The sequence below is a fragment of the Myotis brandtii genome, unplaced genomic scaffold, assembly GCF_000412655.1.
Source record: "Myotis brandtii unplaced genomic scaffold, ASM41265v1 scaffold1318, whole genome shotgun sequence".
Lineage (NCBI taxonomy): Eukaryota > Metazoa > Chordata > Mammalia > Chiroptera > Vespertilionidae > Myotis > Myotis brandtii.
Window position 1 is genome coordinate 377,225 of NW_005354664.1, and position 26,267 is coordinate 403,491.

General features: G+C 36.5%; 1 long non-coding RNA gene across 1 annotated transcript; it reads right to left on the reverse strand.

Moving 5' to 3' along the window:
* Positions 1-2,358: 2,358 nt before the first annotated feature.
* Positions 2,359-16,616, reverse strand: LOC106725045. The gene is made up of 3 exons (XR_001360901.1): positions 16,580-16,616; positions 10,694-10,696; positions 2,359-2,368 (listed from the first exon to the last, which is right to left on the reverse strand). It is a non-coding gene; the product is annotated as an uncharacterized LOC106725045 (long non-coding RNA).
* Between the last annotated feature and the right edge of the window lie 9,651 nt (positions 16,617-26,267).

Here is a 26,267-nt window from a genome sequence, read left to right on the forward strand (position 1 = left end):
CACCAAAAAGGAACTCACAGAAAGAAAAACTAAATAAACAATCCCATTTACCATTTCAACAAAAAATTAAGATACTTAGGAATAAATTTAACCAAGGAGGTAAAGGACTTGTACTCAGAAAATTACAGGATGCTGAAAAAAGAGATAGAGGAAGACATAAACAAATAGAAGAATATACTGTGTTCATGGATTGGTAGACTCAACATCATTAAAATGTTCATACTACCCAAAGAAACCTATAGATTCAATGCAATCCCCATTAAAATACCAACAGCATGTTTCAAAGACCTACAACAAACCATCAAAAATTCATCTATAAAAAAAAGACTGCAAATACCTGCAGCAATCTTGAGAAAGAAAAATAAAATTGGAGGGATCACAATACCAGGTATCAAGCTATACAGACATATAGACCAATGGAACAGAACAGAGAACCCAGAAATCAACCCAAGCCATTATGTTCAATTAATATTTGACAAAGGAGGCAAGAGCATACTCGAACAATGGAGTCAAGACAGTCTCTTCAATAAATGGTGTTGGGAAAACTGAACAGATACAGGCAAAAAAATGAAACTAGACCAGCCGTGGGCAAACTACGGCCCGCGGGCCAGATCCGGCCCATTTGAAATGAATAAAACTAAAAAAAAAAAAAGACCGTACCCTTTTATGTAATGATGTTTACTTTGAATTTATATTAGTTCACACACACACTCCATCCATGCTTTTTTTCCGGCCCTCCGGTCCAGTTTAAGAACCTATTGTGGCCCTCGAGTCAAAAAGTTTGCCCACCCCTGAACTAGACCATCAACTTACACATTACACAAAAATAAACTCAAAATGATAAAGGACTTACACATAAGACAGGAAACCATAAAAATCTTAGAGGAAGCCATAGGCAGCAAAATAGCAGGCATTTGTATTAGCAATATCTTTACTGATAGAGCTCCTAGGGCAATGAAAACTAAGAAGAACATAAATAAATGGGACTACATCAAAATAAAAAGTTTCATCACAGCAAAAGAAACCATCAACAAAATAACAAGAAAGCCCACTGCGTGGGAGAACCCAACCAAGATGGCGGCCTGCAGCCACAGAGCTGGAGCAAGCAGGAGGCTTGGTTGCTCCAGTGATGGAGGAAGCCAAGCTTCCCGCCTGCCGCGGCCGGCTATGAGCTCCACTCAAGGCAACAAAGTTTCAATTATAGAAGATAAATAAACAAATTAACCCAACCAAGAGCAGGCCATGGCCATGGAGCTGGAGCGAGCAGGAGGCTTGGGTTGCCCCTGGCGATGGAGGAAGCCAAGCTTCCCGCCCGGCCTGGCCAGCTCTGAGCTCCACTCAAGGCTACAAAAATTCAATTATAGAAGGTAAATAAATCCCAGAATAAAAAAATAAATAAAAAAAGGAGAGTCTGGGAGCTTCCTTTGCTGGGGGGCTTGGCCAGCCTGAAAACAGCCCTCAGCCCCTCACCCAGACTGGCCAGGCACCCCAGTGGGGACCCCCCACCATAAAGGGGGTGTGGCCAGGCTGAAAACAGCCATCAGCCCCTTACCCAGGCTGGCCAAACCTCCATGGAATGAGGGTCCCCACTGGGGGGTCTTGACCATCCTTCAAACAGCCATCAGCCCCTCACCCAGGCTGGCCAGGCACCCCAGTGGGGACCCCCACACTGAAGGGGGTGTGACTAGCCTGCAAACAGCCATCAGCCCCTCACCCAGGCTGGCCAGGCACCCCAGCGGGACCCCCACCCTGATCCGGGACACCCTTCAGGGCCAACCAGCCGGCCCCCACCCGTGCACCAGGCCTCTATCCTATATAGTAAAAGGGTAATATGCAAATTGACCCTAACAGCAGAACAACTGGGAATGACTGTTCACTATGAAACACACTGACCACCAGGGGGCAGATGCTCAATGCAGGAGCTGTCCCCTGGTGGTCAGTGCACTCCCACAGGGGGAGCTCTGCTCAGCCACAAGCAAGGCTGATGGCTGCCAGCACAGTGGTGGTGGCGGGAGCCTCTCCCACCTCCTCAGCAGCACTAAGGATGTCTGACTGCAGCTTAGGTCTGCGCCCTGCTGGTAAGTGGACATCCCCCGAGGGCTCCTGGGCTGCCAGAGGGATGTTTGACTGCGAGCTTGGGCCCGATCCCCCAGGGAGCGGGCCTAAGCCAGCAGGTGGACATCCTCTAAGGGGTCCCAGACTGCAAGAGTGCATAGGCTGGGCTCAGGGACCCCCCCAGGTGCACAAATTTTTGTGCACCAGGCCTCTAGTAAAAGAGTAATATGCTAATTAGAATGGACAGACAAATGCCATTTTGGATGACCTTCTGGAACGACCAGTGGTTAGGGGGGCAGGTCCAGTGAGCCTGCTCCGCCAGGCCAGCCATGGTGGTCCCAGTCCAGCCTGGTGGGACCTTCCACAGAGGCTGTGCCCGGAGAGGCTGTGGTGCTGCGCTCCTGGAGCCTCCGCAGAGGCTGGACAGGGTGCGACCACCATGTGTCAACCTCCTCCAGCCCTTCCTCCAGCTGGCCTGGCCCCAGATTGCCACCCCCACCCAACCAGTGTGTGGGGGGCAGGGCCAGTGCTAAAACCAGTAAGCCAGGCTTCTGGTTGAGCCACACTCCCCCCCCCCCCCCCCCCCCCCCCCCCCCGCTCAGCCAGAAGCCAGGCTCATGGCTGGCAAGCACAGTGGAGTTGACTTGAGCCTCTCCCACCTCCACGGCAGGCGAGCAGTAAGGAGCAAGTGGTCCTGGACTGCGAGAGCCCCAGAATGTGAGTGGGATGTCTGAGTTCTAATTTAAGCCCCATCCCTGGGGGGTCCTGGACTGTGAGAGGGCACAGGCAGGCCTGAGGGCCACCCCCTCCAGTGCACAAATTTTGTGCACCAGGCCTCTAGTATTTAAATAACTTTCTCATACTGGGAAATCAGATAAACTTCTCCCTCTGTCAAAATTTCTAATCTCTCCTCTGAACTCAATGGAATTTTTATCCTCAAAATTCTCAAATGATAACTTGAGTTCCTCTTTTTCATAGAAAATAGACAATCTCAAGAATATCCAAATGATCCCACCAACATTTTTCCTGAATTAGGATTACATATTTGATAATAATAGTGAATGTTAGATTTCTGGTAGTATTATAATTTATTAAACTTATGTGGAAAATCACCTTTGTTCTTTTTTTAGAAAATATATTTTTATTTATTTCAGGGAGGAGGGAATAGGGAGAGAGAGCTAGAAACATAAATGATGCAAGAGAATCATTGATTGGCTGCCTCCTGCACGCCCCCTACTGGGGATCGAGCCTGCAACCTGGGCATGTGCCCTTGACCGGAATCGAACCCAGGACCCTTCAGTCTGCAGGCTGAGGGTCTATCCACTGAGCAAAACCAGCTAAGGCAGCCTTTGTTCTTAAGAGAATTAACTTTAAAATAGTTCAGAAAAAAAAGATATTTAAATCCACTATGGTAAAATGTTCACAAAATATCAGTGTTAATCTATTATTTTTACAGATTTCATATAAATTTGAAAATTTTAAAAATAAAAACTGGAATAAAATAAAACTAAAAAACTAAAAAATATGAGATTTAATTTAAGCTCATTTCTTTAATAAATACATTTGAAATATGCCCAAATTAAGGCAATATCAGGTGGGTTTTCACCTCAATCACCACCACCAATATGTGTGAATATAGAAATATTTCTTTCCTCAGGCCACTACCCAGAGATCTTTTGTTGACCTTCACAGAACACATTTTCTTTTTTTTTAATTTTTAATATGTATTTTTATTGATTTTAGAGAGGAAGGAAGAGAGAGAGAGATATATAGAAACATCAATGATGAGAGAATCATTGATCGGCTGCCTCCTGCTTGCCCCCTACTGGTCCCCTACTGGGGATCGAGCACGCAAGCCCGGGCATATGCCCTTTACAGGAATCTGACCTGAAACCCTTCAGTCCGAAGCTGATGCTCTATCCACTGAGAAAAACCAGCTAGGGCCACAGAACACATTTTCTAAGCTTTTATTTATTGTTCACTGTCTAACTCTGTGATGTGTGTGTGTATGTATGTGAGGGGTGGGGTGGATTTCATTTCCAGTTTGGCTATTTCCCTGTTGTGTTTTTAAATATTGAAATTATTTGTTTTAAATTTAATAAAATTGAGAAAAATTCTAATGGCTTATAAAAGCATATTTTTAAATAGTAGTCTTAAGTATATTTGGATTTCATTTTTTTGACAAATATTATTCTAGAAAATTGTTATTGTCCATAATAACAATATTCTCCTGCTTTAGAATGTGGTATTACATTGAAAAACCCATAAGATTTATAGATGTAAGCCTTATACAAATAGAATTATACAGGTTAGCTCAATGTCCATTTTGACAGCTTTACTGAAATAAATTAACATACCAAACAAATCAACCATTTAAAGTATACAATTCAGTGGTTTTTAATATACTCCAGAGTTGTGCAACCATAATCACAATCTAATTTTAGAATATTGTCATCATACTAAAAAGAACTCCCGTATCCATTAGCATTAACTTTCTATTTCCAATCCTCCTCCTTCAAACTCCCTCCATAGCCCTAGGCAACCACCAATCTACTTTTACTTCGCATAATATTTTCTGGGTTGATCCATGTTGTAGCATGTTTTAGTACTTCATTTCTTTTTATTCTTTTTATTGCTGAATAATATTACATTGTGTTATCCATGTATCATCAGTTGATGGACATTTGGGTTGTCTCTACTTTAGAGCTATTATGAATAATTTGGCTATAAACATTTGTATACAAATTTTATGTGAGCATATATTTCCATTTCTTTTGGGGATGGAGTTTCTGTGTTATATGGCATGTTTGACATTCTGAGGAAGTCAAACTCTTCTTATAGGAACAATATAGTTTCACAAGTGTTATCATGTAAACTATAATAATACAGTTAATTAATCAATTATTTAAAATGGTGCAGAAACTAGAGCTTTTATTAATCATAATTGCAATTTTAACCTTAACATATTTCTTGACCCAAACCAAATTATTCTTCACAATTTTCATTATTTTACACCTTTTTATATTTGCTTTCAATTATTGTCTTCTTAAAAGTATTTCAGAATCTTACACCGCTTATACCCATGAAGCTATCAGTTAGAAAAAATATCTTTAAATTAAGATTTTAAAAATACCTGGCAGTCAATTTGACATATTTTTAATAAATTAGACCACTTTTGATTAGAACATTAGAAAGAGCTTGCTTTCAAATTAGCTTCTTTTGTGTGTGCATTGAAAACACACTGGCTTACATTTAGCCTTGAGGGGGTACACATGTACTTTAATAACCATAAAGAGATTAATTTTCTGTATTAGGCTCTTAAGCATTATCCCTTTAAATTCTGTTTTATGTAGTGTGTTCAAATAAAACATGATCAAATAGAGGCTTTGAAAATTAAAAATTTTCAATATCCCCATCTGCTTCCCAAGTAACAAACTGACTATTAAAGCAAGACTCTGTATTAATTTGCAAATGAGCAAGGACTTTGGAATTATATCCACATTGGTCCCAGGCTGCTGTTGTATTAATTATCAGATAATCTACACACTGAGCTGGCACTTTTCATTAAACAGCTGCTAAAACATGAGGTATGAACAATGACTTATGCTTGAGCTTCAGAAGCATGTACCCTGAGGCTATTTAATATGCCTTAATAAGCTACTGTTTTCCATACAGATAAATCTTACTTAGTTGGAGAGTGTTCTGAGACACCATAGGTTATGACAAATGGCAAATATTCATACCTGCTTAACTCTCTAAATTCATATTAAAATTACATTTAGGCGGTATAAATTAAAAAAAAACCCATGATATCAAGAACCAATGAAAATAACTGGTTAAAGTTAAGTGAGGTCATAAGAATGGGATCCTGCTCCAATAGGATTAGTGTCCTTATAGAAATTGCTACCAGAGTGCTTGCTCTATCTATCTATCTATCTATCTATCTATCTATCTATTTCTCTCTTTCTCCATAAAATGTACAGAGAAAACACCATCTGAGGACATAGCAAGAAGAAGGACATCTGACAGACATAAAAAAGCAACTATTTTATTCATAAAGTGGTGAAGGCCTGCGACAGGGTGGGAACCAGGTGGAAGGGGGCAATGTGAAAAAGAAGGGTGGAATCTGTAATACTCTCAGCAATAAAGATTTAAAAAAGAAAGCGACTAATTCAGCTGAAACCTTCTTCATGAACTTCTACCTCTAGAACTTGGAGAAAATAAATTTCCGTTAAGACACCTCGTGTATGGTATTTCGTTATATCAGCTTGAGCACATTGATACACAATGCAGATAAAAGAACCTTCATAGAATCAGAATCAGATAGTCAGAAAACGTGTGACCTAAACAATGCAGAATCTTCCTTTGAAGCACATTTTTTGTTCCATACAGCAATGACCTGACCCTTCCTTGAGTTTCAGTGTTTTGCATTTAAAATTTTGCTGTATACACACAGCTAAACCTCCATGGGAGTCTCAATCTTGTCATACCTAATGCTGAACTGACTTTCTTTCCAAAATCAGACTCTCTCTCATTTATTCACTATAAAAATTCATGGCATCATTATCGTCACACTCATCTTGACTCTTCCTTTTTCCTTTCTTCTTCATTCATTCAAATACCAATTTTTACCATCTAAATATAACATAAATCTGTCTCCACTTCCATAATGAGCAGTTTATTATCACTCCCTACAGGATCAATTTCTTACCACTTACACTGTTCTTCTGTAAAGGCATGCATGGAATAGATTCACTTGCATATATGCATGAGCTGATAATTCTTACCATTGTCAGCATATCATCATTTTAATACTTTTTATTATTCAGGTACCACCTGCCACATTTTTGTAGGTCTAATCTCTCTCTTTTGTAACAAAGCAGTTGAAAAGTTAGGAGGTCATTTTATACAAATGGGTTTATTTTCTTTTACTTTTTCATACAAAGCTGGCTGATAATTGTGGCTGGTTGATAATAAGATAATAATAAGTTTTAACCAAAACTTATTATTATCTTATCAGTACTAAATCTTTCAATAATTAAACAAGTATTAAATTCCCTAGAGGTCACCAGCTCTATTTATATTCTGCAATTTTTAAGATTCACAGATCATTGTAGTTAGTTCTAAATTAGTATATTTCACATGCAAAACAGATAATTTTAAAGTTCTATCTATCTATCTATCTATCTATCTATCTATCTATCTATCTATTTATCTATGGAACAGTTACTTAAAAGACACAAACTACCAAACCTCACACAAGGAGAAATAAATAATTTGAACCTGCCTGTATCCATAAAAATAAATGGAGTCAATAATAACCACCAAATTAGAAATCATCAGATCCAGAAGAAATAATATTACTTTTCCAAAATTTCTTTTTGGGAACAGAAGCAAGAGGCAGAGAGAATATTTCATAACTCATTTTATGAGTCCAGCATTACCTTATTACCAAACCAGATAAAGCCATTACATAAAAGAAAACCACAGATCAATATTTTTTTTACAAAAATAAATGTAGATATCTTCAACACAATATTAGCAAATAAGGCACAATAATGTATAAAAATATTGAATACAGCCATTTGAGATCTATTTCAGGTATGTAAGGCTGATACAATATTTGAAAATCAAATAATGTAACACTCCACATCACTAGGCTAATAAAGAGAAATAATATGGTCATAGCAATTGGTAACAGAAAAAAATTTGAAAAAAATCCACCAACCATTCATGATAAAAACTCTCGGAGAACTAGGAATAGTGGAAAACTTACTCAACTTAATAAAGTTATCTACAAAGTGAAGAGCATCTACAAAAAAAAAACACACAACCCTGTTGCTACTATAATACTTAATTGTGAGGAACTGGATACTTTCTATCTATGACAGAGAACAAGTCTTGAATGTTGCCTTTCATCACCCCTATTCAACATTGCAATGAACGAATCCTAGCTATCACATTAAGGTAATGCAAAGAAATAAAAGGTGTATAAATTTATTTTTTAAAATTTCTTTATTGAATAAGGCATCACATATATGTCCTTATCCCCCCATAACTCCCCAACCCCCCACTCATGCCCTCACCCCCCTGTTGTCTGTGTCCATTGGTTAGGCTTATATGCATGCATACAAGTAAAGGTGCATAGATTTAAAAGGAAAAAATTAAATTGTAATTTTCTGAAGGTGGCATGATTGTCTATGTAGAAAACTCCAGAGAACTGGTCAAAGTTTTCAGGACACAAAGTTAATATACAAAAGTGAAATGCTTTCCTATATAGTGGCAATCAAAAGTTGGCAGTTGAAATAAAAAACCCAATACCATTTATAATAGTGATGAATTCATATTTAGATATGATTCTAACAAAATATAGGGTCTATATGTGGTAAACTACAACACTCTGGTGAAAGAAATCAAAGGTCTAAATAAGTGGAGGGCTATTTCACCTGCATGGATAGAAAGACTGACTATTGTTAAGATGTGAATTCCTCCAAACTTGGTTTGTAAATTCAATTCAACTCTATTGAAATCCCAGTAGGTCTTTTATAGATATAAATGAACTGACCCTAAAGTTTATATGGAAAGGCAGAAGACCAAGTGCAGATGACACAATACTGAAGAACAAAATTTGAGGACTTACATTACCAGATTTTAAGACTTATTTTAGCTACAGTAATCAAGACAACATGGAATTGACAAGAGATAGAAAGAGAGAGAGAGAGAGAGAGAGAGAGAGAAATGGAACACAATAGTGAATCCAGAAATCAACTCACACAAAGTAAATGGAAAAAGGATAGTCTTTTCAACAAATGGTGCTGTAATAATTGAATACCCAAATTTAAAAGGAAAACAAAAAATAATCTAGACACAAACACAATAGTGAATCCAGAAATCAACTCACTCAAAGTAAATGGAAAAAAGATAGTCTTTTCAACAAATGGTGCTGTAGTAATTGAATATCCAAATTTAAAAGGAAAACAAAAAATAATCTAGACACAGACTTTACACCAAAAAAAAGAAAGAAAGAAAGAAAGAAAGAAAGAAAGAAAGAAAGAAAGAACATAGACTTAAATTTAAAATACAAAACTATAGGCTTCTAGAATAAAACTTAAGAAAAAAATCTAGGTGAATTTAAAATACAAAACTATAGGATTCTAGAATAAAACTTAAGAAAAAAATCTAGGTGACTTTTGGTTTGGTATTGAGGTATTAAACAAAAGCATAATCCTTAGAAGAAAAAAAATAATAAGTTGGTTTTATTAAAATTATATTTGTTTACTCTCTGAAAGACCCTGTTAAAATAACAACAAAAATAATAGAAAACAAGTCTAGGAGAAAGTATTTCAAATACATATCTAATTAAGAACTCATACTAAAATATAAAAGAACTTGTATAATTCAATAAAGAAATTAACAACTCAATTAAAAAAAAGAAATAGAACATTGGAAAAGTGACATAACCAAAGAAGATATACAAATTGTAAATAAGCATATGGGAAGTTTCTCAAAAACCATTTGCCATTAGGACAGAAACAAAATCGAGATATTATTACACATTTATTAAAATGGCTAAAATAAAAATCTGACAACCTCAAATACTGGAGCAATGGGCACTCTCATCCATGCTGGTGGAACTGTGAAATGACACAAACATTTGAAAGGCACTTTGGACATTTCTTACAAAGGCAGTCTTTCCATATGATCCAGCAATCATGCTTCATAGTATTTACCCCAAAATGTGTGTGCACATAAAAATCATGCACAAATTTTTATAGCAGTTTAATTTATTATGGCCCAAATCTTGGAGCAACCAAAATGCTCTCAATAGGTAAATGTGCAAATTGTGGTATTTATACAGTGCAATATTATTCAGTAATAAAGGTAAGTGAATTATCAAGAAAAGACAGATGAACCTTAAATGTCTATTCTACATGTAATCTTTAGAAGCCAGTCTGAAAAGGCTATATGATTCCAATTGCAAGACATTTTGGAAAAGGCAAAACTATAAAGACAGCAAAAGAAACCAGTGATTAACCTGAGTATGGAGGGAGGGTGAAAGTCTCAATAGGAGAATCACAGGATTGTAATGGGAGGATCATGAAACCATTCTGAATGACACTGTAAGGTGGATATAAAACCTGATGCTTCTGGAAAAGCTCATAGAACTTCATAGCCCAAAGAGCCAACTTTAATATATACAAATGAAAAGCAAAAAGGAGTTTGAGGAATTCTGGAAAGGAATACAGAATATGACAAGATAAGCTAACTGTATTACAAATGCACAAAACATCCTTAGTGAAGGGGGTGGAATAAAGGGTGCTGACCAAGGAAATTCCATAACTAGTGGAGTCTTTAAGACTAATGATAGACACTGCACATAAACTTTGTACTCTAGTTGATAAAGTATTTTATTTCTATGGAAATATAAGTTAACAATCCTGATACTCCTATACATGTATACAATTAAGTAAATAGAAAGTGGATGGTAGGTGTTGATTTTCTCATTTTTGACTTGAGAGTTTCCAGTTGAGCAATGAGTGGACGCTAGCATGATCCATGTGGTGATGGATTACATTTGGTGACATCGGTATGACCTAATGTTTAGCTTAATGTAGATATAGATGGTTACATGCAGGACTATCTGTACATATGTTTATACTAGAGGCACGGTGCATGAAATTCATGCATGGGGGGTGGGGGAGGTGTCCCTCAGCCCAGCTTGCACCCTCTCCAATCTGGGATCCCTCTCACAATCCAGGACTGCTGGTTCCCAACCGCTCACCTGCCTGCCTGATGGCCCCTAACCACTCCCCTGCCAGTCTGAACACCCCCTAAACACTCCCCTGCCAGCTTGATCGATGCCTCACTGCTCCCCTGCCAGCCCGATTGCCCCTAACTGCCCTCCCCTACCAGCCTGGTCACCCCTAACTGCCCTCCCCTATAGGCCTGGTCACCACCAACTGCCCTCCCCTGCAGGCCTGGTCGCCCCCAACTGCCCTCCTGCAGGCCTGGTCACCCCATGCAGCCTGCTGTTCAGTCGTTTGGTCGTCCCTCACTGACTCCACTGCCGGCCTGGTCACCCCACGCAGCCTGCTGTTCAGTCATTTGGTCGTCGTCCCTCAATAACCCCCTGCCGGCCTTGTCTGCAGGCCTGTTGCCCCCAAATGCCCTCCCCTGCCGGCCATCTTGTGTCCACATGGGGGCGGCCATCTTGTGTGTTGGAGTGATGGTTAGTTTGCATATTACCTCTTTATTAGATAGGAGACAGGTTAGTATATACAAATAACTTAAGTTCATACTCTGCCCTCAAGAAGGAGTAACATAACTTAATACACTTAAATGTGAGCTGTACTTCTTTCCGTCCTTCCAAAGAGTACAGCATGAAAAAGGGGGGAGAATAACTTTAAAGAGTAGAATCCTGACAAGCATTGCACTGTCCAGGTGATCAAGGTCAACATCATTACTAATAAATCATGCTGATACTTGGAACTCTCAATATGAAGTGAAGGAAATGGCACCTTAACTCTGTGGTCTTTCTCCTGAAAACCTATAATACCAGTCTAATCCTGAGGAAAACATCAGACACATTTCAAAAGGATGGCATCCTACAAAATAAGCAACCAGGATACCTATAAACACCAAAGTCATTAAACCAAAAAAAAAAAGAGAGAGAGAAACTGTAACACCCAAAAGGAGCCTAAGGAAACCTGATAACTAAATGCTAAATGTAATGTGTTCTTCTAGACCAGCCGTGGGCAAACTACGGCCCTCGGCTGGATCCGGCCCGTTTGAAATGAATAAAACTAAAAAAAAAAGACCGTACCCTTTTATGTAATAAAGAAAATCTGAATAAATGAAGGACTTTAACTTTTATTAATAAAAGGATACTATATTAATAAGTTATTGAATAAAAGATGATCTTAAAAATCAATATTCCCCCCCCCAAATGCAGGTTTTCTATTATCATCATCAAAATACTTTTTATTTTCTGACTGTAACAAAGTTAGATAATGAAGAAGAGATAGAGTTATAGCCTTCAATGAACTCATTAGTTTTAGTACCAGTAAATACATATCAATTGTACTAATATCAACACATAAAAATATTCATCATAAAAGTTACTATTTTTTAATCAAATCATATATGTGTATACATATGTATATACATGCACTATACATATCAGTATATATATATATGCATATATATACACATATGTAAAATTATATATAATATCAAAACTTACACCAGGCTTAATGCAGTAAGCATTATTATGTCTATCGCCTAGAAAGTTTATGGAATTGTTGAAGATTATTACTAATGTTTGTTAAAGCCTAGACTTATACATAGGTATGATTATTTCTAAAATTCAAAATATCCTGATTTTACTACTTACAAAAAATATCAACATATTTTCTAGAGCTTCTATCAGATTCTTGAACTTAAGAGAGTTTTAGGTACTCTGCAGCATAGATGCTTAAAATAGGATAAGTTTAATAATATAATCGTCTCCCTGAACCAGCCGCTCACAATTCTGCTGTCCATTACTGGCTTGTCACAAGAAAAGTAATATATTTAGATTGGTTTTAGTCTTACTTTTCAGAGCAGATATTTCCTAAGCAAACAGCTGGTTTATTGCTTTGACTAAATGTAGTTTAATAAAGGGACAGGGAAGTGCACAGTGATGGGAATTATAATGGTTCTATTTCTCACCATATTTATTACCATGCTCTTTCTTATTCAACTGGAAGGGAAAACAAAACAAAACAGATGAAAATAATGTAACAGAGAAAATAGTTAGATTGGACATATACATGGGGTAAGTTCACAAATTTTAGAAAAGAATAAAAGGCGAATTTTCACCTAACATTTATTTATGAAAATGTTCAAATAATTTTACCATGAAAATTATTATACCTATCATGTATATTTTATAATTAACATTTTACCATACTTGCTTCTAGCTATATGTCCATATGAGACATTTTGAAGAAAAAAAAAGTTTACCTTTGCAATGTCAGTGTAGAAAATTTAACCAGAAGCCCAGAGCAAAATTTCCTTTAAGACACGGGGGTTATACAAGAAAGGGCATGGGTAATCAGAAAGACAAATCCTAGAAACTGATACGAAATCAACAAGTTTCTTTACAGGCACTTAATACACACAGTCCCAGAATTTAATCTTGGCCAAATACCAAAATATATATGTACACACTGACCATCTTTAAGGAAGAAGTTGGAGAATATAAATAAAATATTTTAACATAATTGTGCTAAAATATTTTTAGCATATTTTTATTGATTTCAGAGAGTGAGAGAGAGATAGAAATATCAATGATTGATTGTCTCCTTTACACCCTCTACTGGGGATCAAGCCTGCAATCCATACCCTGATTGAGAATGGAACCTTGACCTCCTTGATTGTCTGTCTCCTATACACCCTCTACTGGGGATCAAGCCTGGAATCCATACCCTGATTGAGAATGGAACCTTGACCTCCTGGTTCATAGGTCAGTGCTCAAACACTGAGCCAGGTTGTGCTAAAATATTTTAATAACCTTGGAAAAAATAATGTGGGGAAAATTTTTTAAACATATTTCTGAAATAATACTCCCATAACCCTTTCTTAGTATGTTTTATTATCCATATTTGTATAGGAGAAATCTGATGTTTATAATATTTAACAACCTTAAGATAACAAAGTGAGTAATGGAGCTTGGGCTGAAAATCAAGTCCAAATCAGTAGCCTGTGCTAGACATGTACCATAGCTGCTGCTTCTTCTTTTTTTTTTTCCTAAACAAGAAGGAAGAATGTGGGCAAAATGTAAAATATAGTTAAAAAATCCATAACATATATAGATTTTTTAAATTTTGTTTTTAAAAACCAACCTCTTCCCCCTGCCATGAAATCAGAGGTTCCTTATGTTTATGTACAATTTGTAATTTTAATCTATATATTCCTGTTCTTCTTTTCCTTTTTAAAATGAATTTTACTCCAATTATTTCTTAGAGTGTAGAGATTATTATTCTCTTATCTAAATGTCAGTGGTTTCCTAGGTTACAGCTAAATTCTGTTTAAGTACCACAACACTGTAATTAAAACTTTAATTATCTGTATTTGCAGACTCAAGGGTTCAGTTAGATAATGTTGTTTATATTAAGCAACAAATGTCTATGTTAATGTGACCTATAGTTAGAAATATAGTTAGGAATAGTAGCATGACCTTGAATATATTTTTAGATATGTATGAACAGCTTGCAGATGAAGTGATGTTATAAAATGATTTTTTTCTTCTGAAATCTTCAATTAGTCAGAACACTATATCAAATCAATTGAAGCACTTTCCCTTTATACAATGTTGCTTTCTATTTTCTTTAAATGTATGCAAGAAAGGAATGGAAAGATATTCTGTGTTCATGGATTGGAAGAATACATAGTTAAAATGGCCTTATTACCCAAAGCAAAAATAAAATACCAATAAAAATCCCAATGGCATTTAAAATAAATAGAACAAAAAATCATCAGATTTGTAAGGAACCACAAAAGACCCCAAATAGCCAAAGCAATCCTGAGAAAGAAAAAGAATTAAGTTGGAGATATTACACTCCCTGACTTCAAGGAAAGAAAACTTTACAATTATGGCATAAAATCTCAAGACCACTGAAAATTGTTATTATATTCTATGTGTGTGGTCATTTTTTAAGCCTTCTTAACAAAAGTATGTGAAGGTTGCACATTACTTACTTGGAGTTATTGTTGCAAAATTCATGCTGAAGTTACTAATGATTTGTTCAGAGATAAATAACAAATTAGAGCTGACCTATATTTGGGATATATAACTCTGTAATTAAAAACTAAGGCGTTATCTCTCCGGCTGGTGTGGTTCAGTGGTTGAGTTTATTGTTTGATTGCCAATCAGGGCACATGCCTGGGTTACAGGCTAGATCCCCAGTGGGGGGCATGCAGGAGACAGCCAATAATGATTTTCATCATTGATGTTTCTATCTCTCTCTCCCTCTCCCTTACTCTCTGAGATCAGTAAGATCAGTAAATATATATATATAATTTTTTAAAAAAAACCTAACACATAACCATATCTACATTAGAAAATTTCAATCTATTTACTCTCCCTTATCTCTGAGATCAGTAAGATCAGTAAATATATATATATAATTTTTTAAAAAAAACCTAACACATAACCATATCTACATTAGAAAATTTCAATCTATTTATATTTTTAGAAATATATGTGATACTTTTAATTATATTTATCTATGTTAAAATTTATTTGGGGTCAATAAGTTTATTTAGGGCTCTTAAGAGATTATTTTGTTCAGGAATAATATATAAAACTTTGTGAATGCTTAAGTAGTAGTAACAGCATTTCCATTTGGCGGGTGTTCAGGGTAGAAATTATGTATTTTACTCATGTTCACTTTATTTTTCTCTTGTACTAAAACACTTTTAATTATAAAGGGCTGACTCTTTGAGTAGACAGTGTACTTGTATACATTTTTAGTATACTACACTCAGTGTAATTTGAGGGGAATTAGGATACATGAGTTTGCAACTTAATAGTGTTTTTACCACAATGCCAAAAAAAATTCAGCTTTTAAAATTTAATTTATTGATTAAATAAATCTTCATTAGGGGCCACTAATCATTAGGCATAATGTTAGTACTAAGCTTATAATTGTATCCAAGATGAATAAAATCTGTGTTATTGTAGTGCTTGTATTATAGTAAAGGAAGACAAGTAAAGAAAATAGACAAAATTATTACAAAGTACACAGGCGGGGTGGGTGGGTAGGAAGAGACCAACCAAAGAATTTGTATGCACATATGCATAACCCATGGACACAGACAATACTGTGGTGAAGGCCTGGAGTAGGGGTGGCTAGAAGGGGTCAATGGGGAAGAAAAGGGGACATATGTAATACTTTCAATAATAAAGACCACATTGATAAATGTTTAAAAAGAGAAAGCATAAAATAGCATGCTGGAAATACGATCACACATATGCTAGGAATATAATTTCAATAACCATATTATAATATTTTGCTTATGTTAATTGAAAATAAAATTACATGGGCTTATTACAAGAGTAAAGTTATATCCAACACATAAAATATTTTAAAATATATAAAACACTATGCATATAAAGAATTATTGTTTTATTTCTATAATTTGCTTCATGGGCTGAATAACAAAGTATTAGAATATTTTACTAATGCATACAGGGTGCTTTTTATTCAGAGTGATTAGAAATGAAAACATGTTCAATCAACTATTTCATAAATGTTTTAATAAAAAAATTTACCATCTTTTGTACTTCTTTATTATATTTTGCTTAATTATAAACATTTTATGTATTTTATTTGAACTATCAACAGCCACTGAATTTCATTTGTTTAATTTCCTGAAAATATTTTAGAAATCCACATCAAATTATGCAAGTGTGTCATGTAAATTTCCTCATCTGTAATGGTAATATTATCAACCAATATCATCAGTAATAACTACCAACATGTTTTCTAATTCTTACTCAAAGTGCTGTCTTAAAATAGATTTAATAATTCTCTTCCTCAAATATATCAGTATCAAAGAAAAATATGGAAGAATTTTAAAAAATAACATTGGCAAATATATACTGTTTTTCTCGATCCTGAGGAATCTCTAAAAAAAGCTAAAGAACTTTTACAAAGCAAGCTACTAACTGGATTTTATTTTCTTCTATTAATGTCTACTCTGAAAGCTATCTATTTGCCCTTGCATTTGGCATCTCAAGAGAGCCATTAAAGGATTTGGGGTAATCATAAACATTACTGACACACAGTAACTGCTTTTGAAAATATCCATCCAAAATTACTGTAATAATCTTATTTGCATTCCAATAGAGCTGCTTAAGCTCCCAGGCTATTTAAAGGAAAGAAGAAATGTGTTAGATCCATTATTGCTCCATAAGTGATATTCTACTTGATATTAATTTTACATCAAGGTGGAATATTGTAGGGATTTGTGCAAAGATGCCAGTGCTTCCTTCATTATCACTGTCAAAGGAGTTCCCTTACCATTGGGAGGGGAATAATCAGATGCTGGATACCACCTTACACAGTGAATTCATTCTAATATAGACATTTCTCTGAGTCTCCTGATATTCTTCCTGTGTTTCAATTCAATGAAGTTCCAACTCTTCATCTAACATTCTGTATGTCATGTTCATGTCCAAGTTTCAAGGAGACATCCCAACAAATTAACAGGACCAACTCCAAGTAACCCTGACATAACATTGAGTCCTTTGCTGTACGTGGGCATTCCTAAATCAGTGAGTTCTGTGAACAGTCTTTTATTTTGATTCCTCTGGCCTAATACCCTAAACACCCACACACATTTATGTTCTGCCACTTATTTTCTAGTTCTTCAGCTGTTTGGCCTGCAGGCTATTTCTTCTCAGAGCACCGCTTTTCTAGTGGAACTATTCTAAGACCTGACTCTGTGTGTGGGTGGGTTTTTTGTTTTTTGTTTTGTCTGAAAGCCATGAGTGTTAGTGAGGGCATATCTTGAGGAAAAATAATGGTCTTCTGAACTTTTTAGTCAAGTTAGTGCAAGGTTTCAGAGGAGAGAGAGAAAGTTTTATTTTGGCAAGAGGTTAATCATTGCTTTCACTATCTTGCCCTCATCAGGAATGGAACCAGCAACCTTTAGGTGCATGAAATGACACCCAACCAACTGAGCCACACTGGCCATAACAAGTCTTAAGAATTAACTTCCATGTTTCTTTGTTTTTTTGTGTTTTTTGGAAGGTTTTTATTCCATCAAAGCTTCACAATCTTTATAATGATCATTGTTCCTATACTGATAAAGTACAGAAGCTAGTTGATTTCCAAACAGTTGACTTTTCACCTTCACCTCACCCTAATTAACCACAGTTGAAAACTTCAGTAATTGTGATGTCAGTTTCTTTGTTTTTTTGTGTGTTTTTTGGAAGGTTTTCATTCCATCAAAGCTTCACAATCTTTATAATTACCATTGTTCCTATACTAATAAAGTGCAGAAGCTAACTGATTTCCCAACAGTTGACTTTTCACCGTCACCTCACCCCAATTAACCACAGTTGAAAACTTCAGTAATTGTGATGTCACCAAATTACATGAAGATTTCCCCCTGACCTCTGGTTTTTCTTCAGACAGGTGGGCAAACCAACTCTATAATCAAGACCTGAGGATTTTCTTTTTGGCACCATTTTTGGACCTAGAGTTCCATTCTGCATTTTTCTTACAAAAAGAACTAAAAAATAAAATAAAATAGTTATATGTTAACACTTTACAAGGATGGGGGAGGAGACAAGAATGGATGGAGGGACAGCCAATCCAAAGGGAATATTATTGAGCTAGCCAAATCCCCACAATGAACACAGTCTCTTGTTCAATCATGGTAGATACCTTCAGAGAAAGTAGTTTTATCTTGAAATGATCCATTATATGTAGAAAAGTCAAACATTTATCTGCTGGCTTTTTACCATTCCTTTTCTCAAGTTGGCCAAAACCAAATCCTCCTCATAGGTACCAACTTTTCTATGATTTTGTGTTACTAATTTAGCCATTATAAGTAAGTTTTCAGTCCTCTCACAGTCCAGGACCCCTCAACTAAAACTGTGTATTCATGCCAGTCAAAGTTCAAGTGCAATAGTCTCCTTGTTAGTTGGCATCTGCATGTAATGGCAGCAAGAACACCAGCCTGGTGTCCTTTGATAAGGTCACTCAGATGGGAATCAAGGCAATAAATATTTATTGGATGTGTGCTATATACCATATGTATTATATAACGTGTTATTATATACCATATATCTCGAATATGCACAGATGCCAGATGTAAAGTGATGAATAGAAAAAAATTTACTTTCATGGAGTACAGTATTACACTACAAGAGGATAACTAATAATAATAAAAAGTTATAAACAGTATACTAGAAAAATATATAATATTCTGGGATCATTCAGTTTTAAAGGATTAGGGAATGTTTTTTAGTAAAACTATGTCAAACCCAGAACTAAAAATTAATCAGAAAATAAACAGAAAAAAATATGAGAGAATAGATGGATAAAGTTAAAGTTTGGGTTTTCTTTTAATAGAAAATGGAAAATAAAAAGTGGAGAATACAGGGTGGGGCAAAAGTAGGTATATAGTTGTTCAGATGTAAAATAATAAGATAATAAATCAATAATAATACAAAAATAAACTCCCTGTTTGCATACTCACAACTGTAGACTTACTTTTGCACCACCTTGTAATGAAGCAAAGTTATACCACAGTGGGAGTTTTAAGACATTTTCAAGTGCTGGACTTTTAAAAATGCATTCACAGTAAAAAAGGAACTTTAAGCATAAAAAAAATAACATCTATATATATAAAAGCCTAAGTGAATGTTACGACCAGTCGATCGAATGGCCAGTAGACCAGTCACTATGACACAGACACTCAATGCTGGAGCTGCCCTCTGGTGGTCAGTGAACTTCCACATCCAACCTCCCACAGCCGGCCAACTTCCCATGGCCCCTCTCCCCAGCTAGCCAGCCCTGATGGGCCCCGATCACCTACCAGGCCAAGGGAACTCATTCTATCTTCAGCTGAAGAAAGAATGGAAAGAGGTGTTACTAGAGACTATTCCTATAATCTAGGAATGTTGATGGAATTTAAAATAGGGTAGAGTAAAGTGAAGACAATGAAAAAAACAAATACTAACAAGTCAAATTCATAAGTGGTGGTGATTGATTGCCGTGGGGGAAGTGCAGGAGAAAACCCAAGATTGTTGCCCAGTGTTTGGCTTTAAAATGTATAAATCCTATATAATAAAAGCCTAATATGCAAATTGACCAAACGGTAGAACGACCAGTCGCTATGATGTGCACCGACCATTAGAAGGCAGACGCTCAATGCAGAAGCTTCCCACACGTGGTCAGTGCGCTCCCACAGGGGGAGCGGCCGCTCAGCAGAAGCCAGGCTCATGGCTGGCGAGCACAGCAGCAGTGGTGGGAGCCTCTCCCATTTCCACTATAGGCGGGCGGTAAGAAGCGAGGGGTCCCAGACTGCGAGAGCACAAACTATGAGAGGGATGTCTGACTGTAAGCCAGGTGGCGGACATCCCCCGTGAGGTCCTCGCAGGCCAGGCTGAGGGACGCCCCCAACCAGTGCATGAATTTTGTGCACTGGGCCTTTAGTATATACACTGAGTGGCCAGATTATTATGACCACCTGACGTTTGTAGGCAAATTAGCTATAATTTTTTGCTGAAGTTGCTAGAGGGCCAGACCATTATAAATAGGAAGCAGGTTATTTACCATGACAGAAGTGATTTTTTTCTGAAGATATAGGTAAACAACACGATTTAACAGCCTTTGAAAATGGGATATATTTGAACGTGAATGGCCAGATTATTATGACCACCCCATCAGAACTTCGTTGGGCCACCTTTTGCCTTCAATACTGCAGCGATTCTTCTTGGCATTGACTCCACGAGATGTTGAAAGGTGATGTGAGGAATCTGACACCATGCCTGATGAATAGCACTGTCCAGTTCTGTGAGATTTGATGGTTGTGGAACCAGCTGCCTGATGGCTCTTTTAACTTCATCCCACAAGTGCTCAATTGGATTGAGATCTGGTGATTGTGGGGGCCACCTAAGCAAGGTAAAGTCTCCCTCATGTTCTTGAAACCACTCCTGCACAATACGAGCACCGTGGCATGGCGCATTGTCTTGTTGGAAGAAGCCATCTCCATTGGGATACGCCATCAACATGATAGGATGAACTTGATCAGCAACGATACTTAGGTATGTTGTGCTATTCAGACGTTGTTCCACAATATATTCCATGTTCAAAGGCTGTTAAATCGCGTTGTTTACCCATATCTTCAGAAAAAAAATCACTTCTACTGTTGTGATAAACAACCTGCTTCCCTATTTATAATGGTCTGACCCTCTAGCAACTTCAGCGCAAAATTATTTGCCTCTAGCAACTTCAGCTAATTTGCCTACAAATGTCAGGTGGTCATAATAATCTGGCCACTCAGTGTGTATATTCACTTTATTATTTTATTATCATTTTGTATTATTTGAAAAAAACATTGGTAGAAGCTTTTAAAAATAATACACAAAAGATTATAAATCAAACTATTTATGCAGTTTTTTATGTTTACATTCATTAGTTTCTGATCTAATATTTTTTCTATTTTTTTACTATTTATGATTTTTATATACAAATATAGTGTAATTGTATAATTACAATCTACAAATATGGTGTATTAATATAATTATTCTTAAGCTCTCTCTGCAAAACATGTGGGCTGACAATTATGGACCTCTCCATTTTATTTCAGCATCTTTCTCTTCACTTAAAGCAGAAACATTAATGAAGAAAAACAGTATTTCAGACTCTAAAATGAAAGGGCAGAAAAACACATCCAATAAAGCATCTTCCCCTCACTTTCCATGAAAAACCCACTCTTCTCACTCTGAGAAATGAAATACTGCGTATGTAAAAATGGTCTTTGCAAAGCATCTATTACATAGCTGTGAATAAACTTTATATTCAATGTCGGTAAATCAGGTTTGTTTATTAAGCTGAGCTTGGCATACTTCAGAACCAGAGGGCTGTCCACAGAATGTGCTTTCAGTTGGCTTGGCTGTGTGTACGGAACTGGAGGCTAGATCTTCCAAGCAATATTTTATAGCCTTAGATTGGCCACCACTAATTTAAAGCCTTCCTGCTGAGTAGCCTCCTCCACAGTGTCACAGTCTGAAGCAGGTTTTTATCAGTCCCCGGAGTATTAAGACTCCGTTAAGGACCTGATTTCTGTTTTAGGTCTCTTACAGGTGTTTTTGTCTTTTTGCACAATAGTAGCTATAAGCTTGTGACTGAATGGAGTAACAGCTGGGAAATAATGCTACCTCTTTACTTATAAAAGAGCTATTCACAAATAGTTGAGATGTTATTAAAATATTCTGCCACAGTAAAATTTTAGTGTGATATGTATAGTGAGATATAAATCTAAATATCATCACGATATTTCAAATCTTCAAACCAAATCTCAAGGGAAATATTAATCTCATTTATTTTTATTAGGAGATCAAGTTATTTACTTTGTTAAACACATTATGTAGATAGTATATGTGCATCACATTCTATATGTACTACTACATCAGGGTGGGGCAAAAGTAGGTTGTATGAAAAATAATGCAATAATTAATAAATATTAATATAAGAATAAAATCTGTGTTTTATGTACTCACACTGTAAACCTACTTTTAAATTATGTTTATGTACTGACACTGTAAACCTACTTTTGCATATAAACACACATGCATACATAATTATTCTTATGTTTCAGAAAATATTTTTTTGAAATAGTTTATTTTAGTCATATTTTTATGGAAATAGTATTTCATTTCTCTAAACAAACCTCCTTTTTTCACCTTTTCTATAATTAAACTTAAACCTGAAGCTGTTACTAAGAGCTTCTGAGGAAACCTTAAGGAAATTATCCTATCTAATAAAAGAGTAATATGCAAATTATTAATCTCATTTATTTTTATTAGGAGATCAAGTTATTTACTTTGTTAAACACATTATGTAGATAGTATATGTGCATCACATTCTATATGTACTACTACATCAGGGTGGGGCAAAAGTAGGTTGTATGAAAAATAATGCAATAATTAATAAATATTAATATAAGAATAAAATCTGTGTTTTATGTACTCACACTGTAAACCTACTTTTGCATATAAACACACATGCATCCATAATTATTCTTATGTTTCAGAAAATATTTTTTTGAAATAGTTTATTTTAGTCATATTTTTATGGAAATAGTATTTCATTTCTCTAAACAAACCTCCTTTTTTCACCTTTTCTATAATTAAACTTAAACCTGAAGCTGTTACTAAGAGCTTCTGAGGAAACCTTAAGGAAATTATCCTATCTAATAAAAGAGTAATATGCAAATTAACCACCACTCCGCAAAAAAAATGGTGGCACCCATAGCAGCCAGGGTGGGACACTGGTGGCGTTGCCCCGGTAATGCGAGCCCAGCAACTGCTCCTTGGCTGCGCAGAGGGAGAGGAGGAGCCTAGAGGCCGGAGCCAGGGATGCTGGCGTCATTGCAGGCCGGGCTGATGGAACCCCCTCCCCCCGCTGTGCACAAATTTCGTGCACCAGGCCTCTAGTAAAGGAATTAAAAGTATGCATTAGAGAGAGAAGAGCAAAATATTGTATAAAACAGAAGATTTGCCTTTGAGTGGTAAACACACAACACAATATACAGATGGTGTGTTATAGGATTGTGCACTGGTAACCTATTAATCTTATTAACCAATGCCACTGCAATAAATGTAATAAAAATTATCTTAGTAAAGAAAATATTCATATGCAAACAGCAACATATCTAAGTAAAACCAAGAGGTCCTTGCCAAGGTCTTGCTTTAGTCATGTAAGGGCTAAAGGTATAAGCTGAATATCAGCCCTGGATTTGAGAATAGGGAGAGATGACTTAAAGTCAGTAGCTATGTGGAAAAGCAAAACTGAGGAGAAAATTCAAGTGTAGTCGGAAACAACTGTGAAAATCCATTCCAGCTTGGTGTATGTGATATACCTTCTCTCACTGCGTATCCTGTTAGAATGTTTGAATACAGAATGAGTTCAAGGACAATTCAAGGGCAATGATAATATTTATTCTTTGCTACATTAATGTGCCCATCTGCTTTCTCAAAATATTAAAGCTGGCCATGTTTGAATATACTTCAAGTTGTCCAATGACCTCATCATTTCATTTGCCTGGTTTCATAAAATGACATAAAAGAGGGTAGATAAATAAAGGAGTCAACTAAGATTTACCTGCACAATTGGAGAAATTAGAAAAAAGAATGCAGTACACGTAATGGCTGCTTAGTGAAAAATGAGATTATTAGGCACTTAAGCACAGTATATTTAGTCACTTTTTTAGCAGATTGTCATCTATGTAATATATCATATACTTTAGATATCACTTGAAATTCCATTAATAGTATCTGTATCATTAAATATAACAAAGATATAATGCAAAATAATTTATCACTTAATATTTTACCAACTGAATGTTGAACATGAGGTATTCAATTAGATCAAAAAGCAAAACAGAAAATGAATATTTTTATGCATCAAATTTGTATAGATCTTTGAAAATATTTTTATAAAACACAAGAAGTGATGGTGCCTATTAAAAGATCATATCATGTTTTCTTATAATATTTTCAGGCTAGTATTTCATGCCACCATCTTTTCTAAATAGTTTTGCATGTTTTTGGGCAAGTGACAGAAAATCTAACTAAAATTTGTTTATTCCAATAAACAGGGGTGGAGACTGTTTGGCCCAAGGGCCGTTTAAGGCCCAGGAAGTCATTTGGTCTGGCCCTGCCAAAGCATTAGGGGTGAGTTCATTCAATATTTGACCAAATATAGCAGGCTAGTTTTTAAGTTGATAATTTTGTATGATCTGTGAATGATATTGTAAATATCCAAATGGGCCTTGGGGTAGAAAGGTTCCCCACCACTACCAGATTCATTGTCTTCTTAACTGAAAAGCCTAAGGATAAGTAGCCTCAGGTATAGCTTGATAAAGATGTAAATGGTGTCCTAGCTGGCGTGACTCAGTGGATAGAGCGTCAGCCTGAGACTGAAGGATCACAGGTTCAATTCTGGTCAAGGGCATATGCCTGGGTTGTGGGCTCAATCCCCAGTAGAAGGAGTGCAGGAGGCAGCCAATCAATGATTCTCTCTCATCATTGATGTTTCTAGCTCTCCCTCCCTCTCCCTTCTTCTCTGAAATCAATAAAAAATGTTTTTTTTTTTAAAAAAGACATAAATGGCATCTTAGTACATATCTTTATCTCTCTTGGGTCTGCTGTCTTCTCTGCTGTTTTCATTGTCAGACATCCCTCCACAAATGACTTTCAGAGAGCTGCAAAAATACCATAGGTATACTCTTCTAGGGTCAAATCCAGCAGAAAAAAAGACAGCATGCTTCTCCGGGAGCTCAAACATTTCCATTGGTCGTGCTGGCTCTGACCTCTGGTCATGTGCACATCCCATGCTCCAACTGGTCACAAGATGGAGTGTTTTCCCTGAAGCACTTGGAGTAAGAGGACAGTTACAGGAAAGCAAGAGCTGTGTGCCACACGTAACAGCTAAGGTGTTGCTGATGGGAGGAAACATAAACAAGAAATGTTCATTACAACTCCCGTGCCCTGCATCTGTTCCCACGCTCAAGGAAGAATGTGTGAGAACCCAGAGAATATTAGCTTCAAAGGAAGACCATGCAGAGCAGTCTGCAGAACGATTTTGCTATTGGACTGAGAACCACTGTATGCACAAGGTTGCTTTTCATGAAAATAATTTATTTTTCTGTGTGTGAAGGGGTGGGGTGGGTACCTTAGTAAAGCAACTTTATGTGTCCCTGGGGCCTGAGTGTAGCTAGAGGGGGACAAATTTGTGCTGATGCAGGCAGAGCAGAAGAGTTGGGAGAAAGCTATGCAGTTTGGGATATCAGCTTCATCGCCATCTCCAAATCTTCAGTATAGTTGCCAATTCTCAAATTATGAACAGACATGATATTGTGTCTTGAAAGTTACTGTGAGGCTTTGGACCTGGATCAACAGCAGCTGATACCAAGGAGTGAAATTAATCAACCAAAGCCCGGATTCCCAGTGAAATGTGAGCACTTAAGCCAGCTGAATTCTGAAATCCCAGGGACAGTTTTGATTAAAAGACGTTGTGGGCTTGGGGATTTGACCCCAGCTCACTCTATTGCCGAGAAGAGCAGTGTTTGAGGGTACTTTCCTCAGTTCAGTGAAGTCGGTCCTGGGGACCATTACACTCTCAATATTCTGTGTCTAAGCATTGTTTGCCATAATGGCCAGAATTTCAGCTTCGAAGAGAAACTTGAAGATGAATCCCAGAATATTTAATCACAACCTATGTGACTTTTCACACATTATTTAACCTACTAAATTTTAGTTGTCCTAATGGTAAAATGTTTCCTTTTAACTTTGACACAGCGGCTTTGGCCCCAATCATGACTTTTCTTCCCAAAGTACTTATTAATTTTTTTAATATATTTTATTGATTTTTTACAGAGAGGAAGGGAGAGGGATAGAGAGTTGGAAACATCGATGAGAGAGAAAC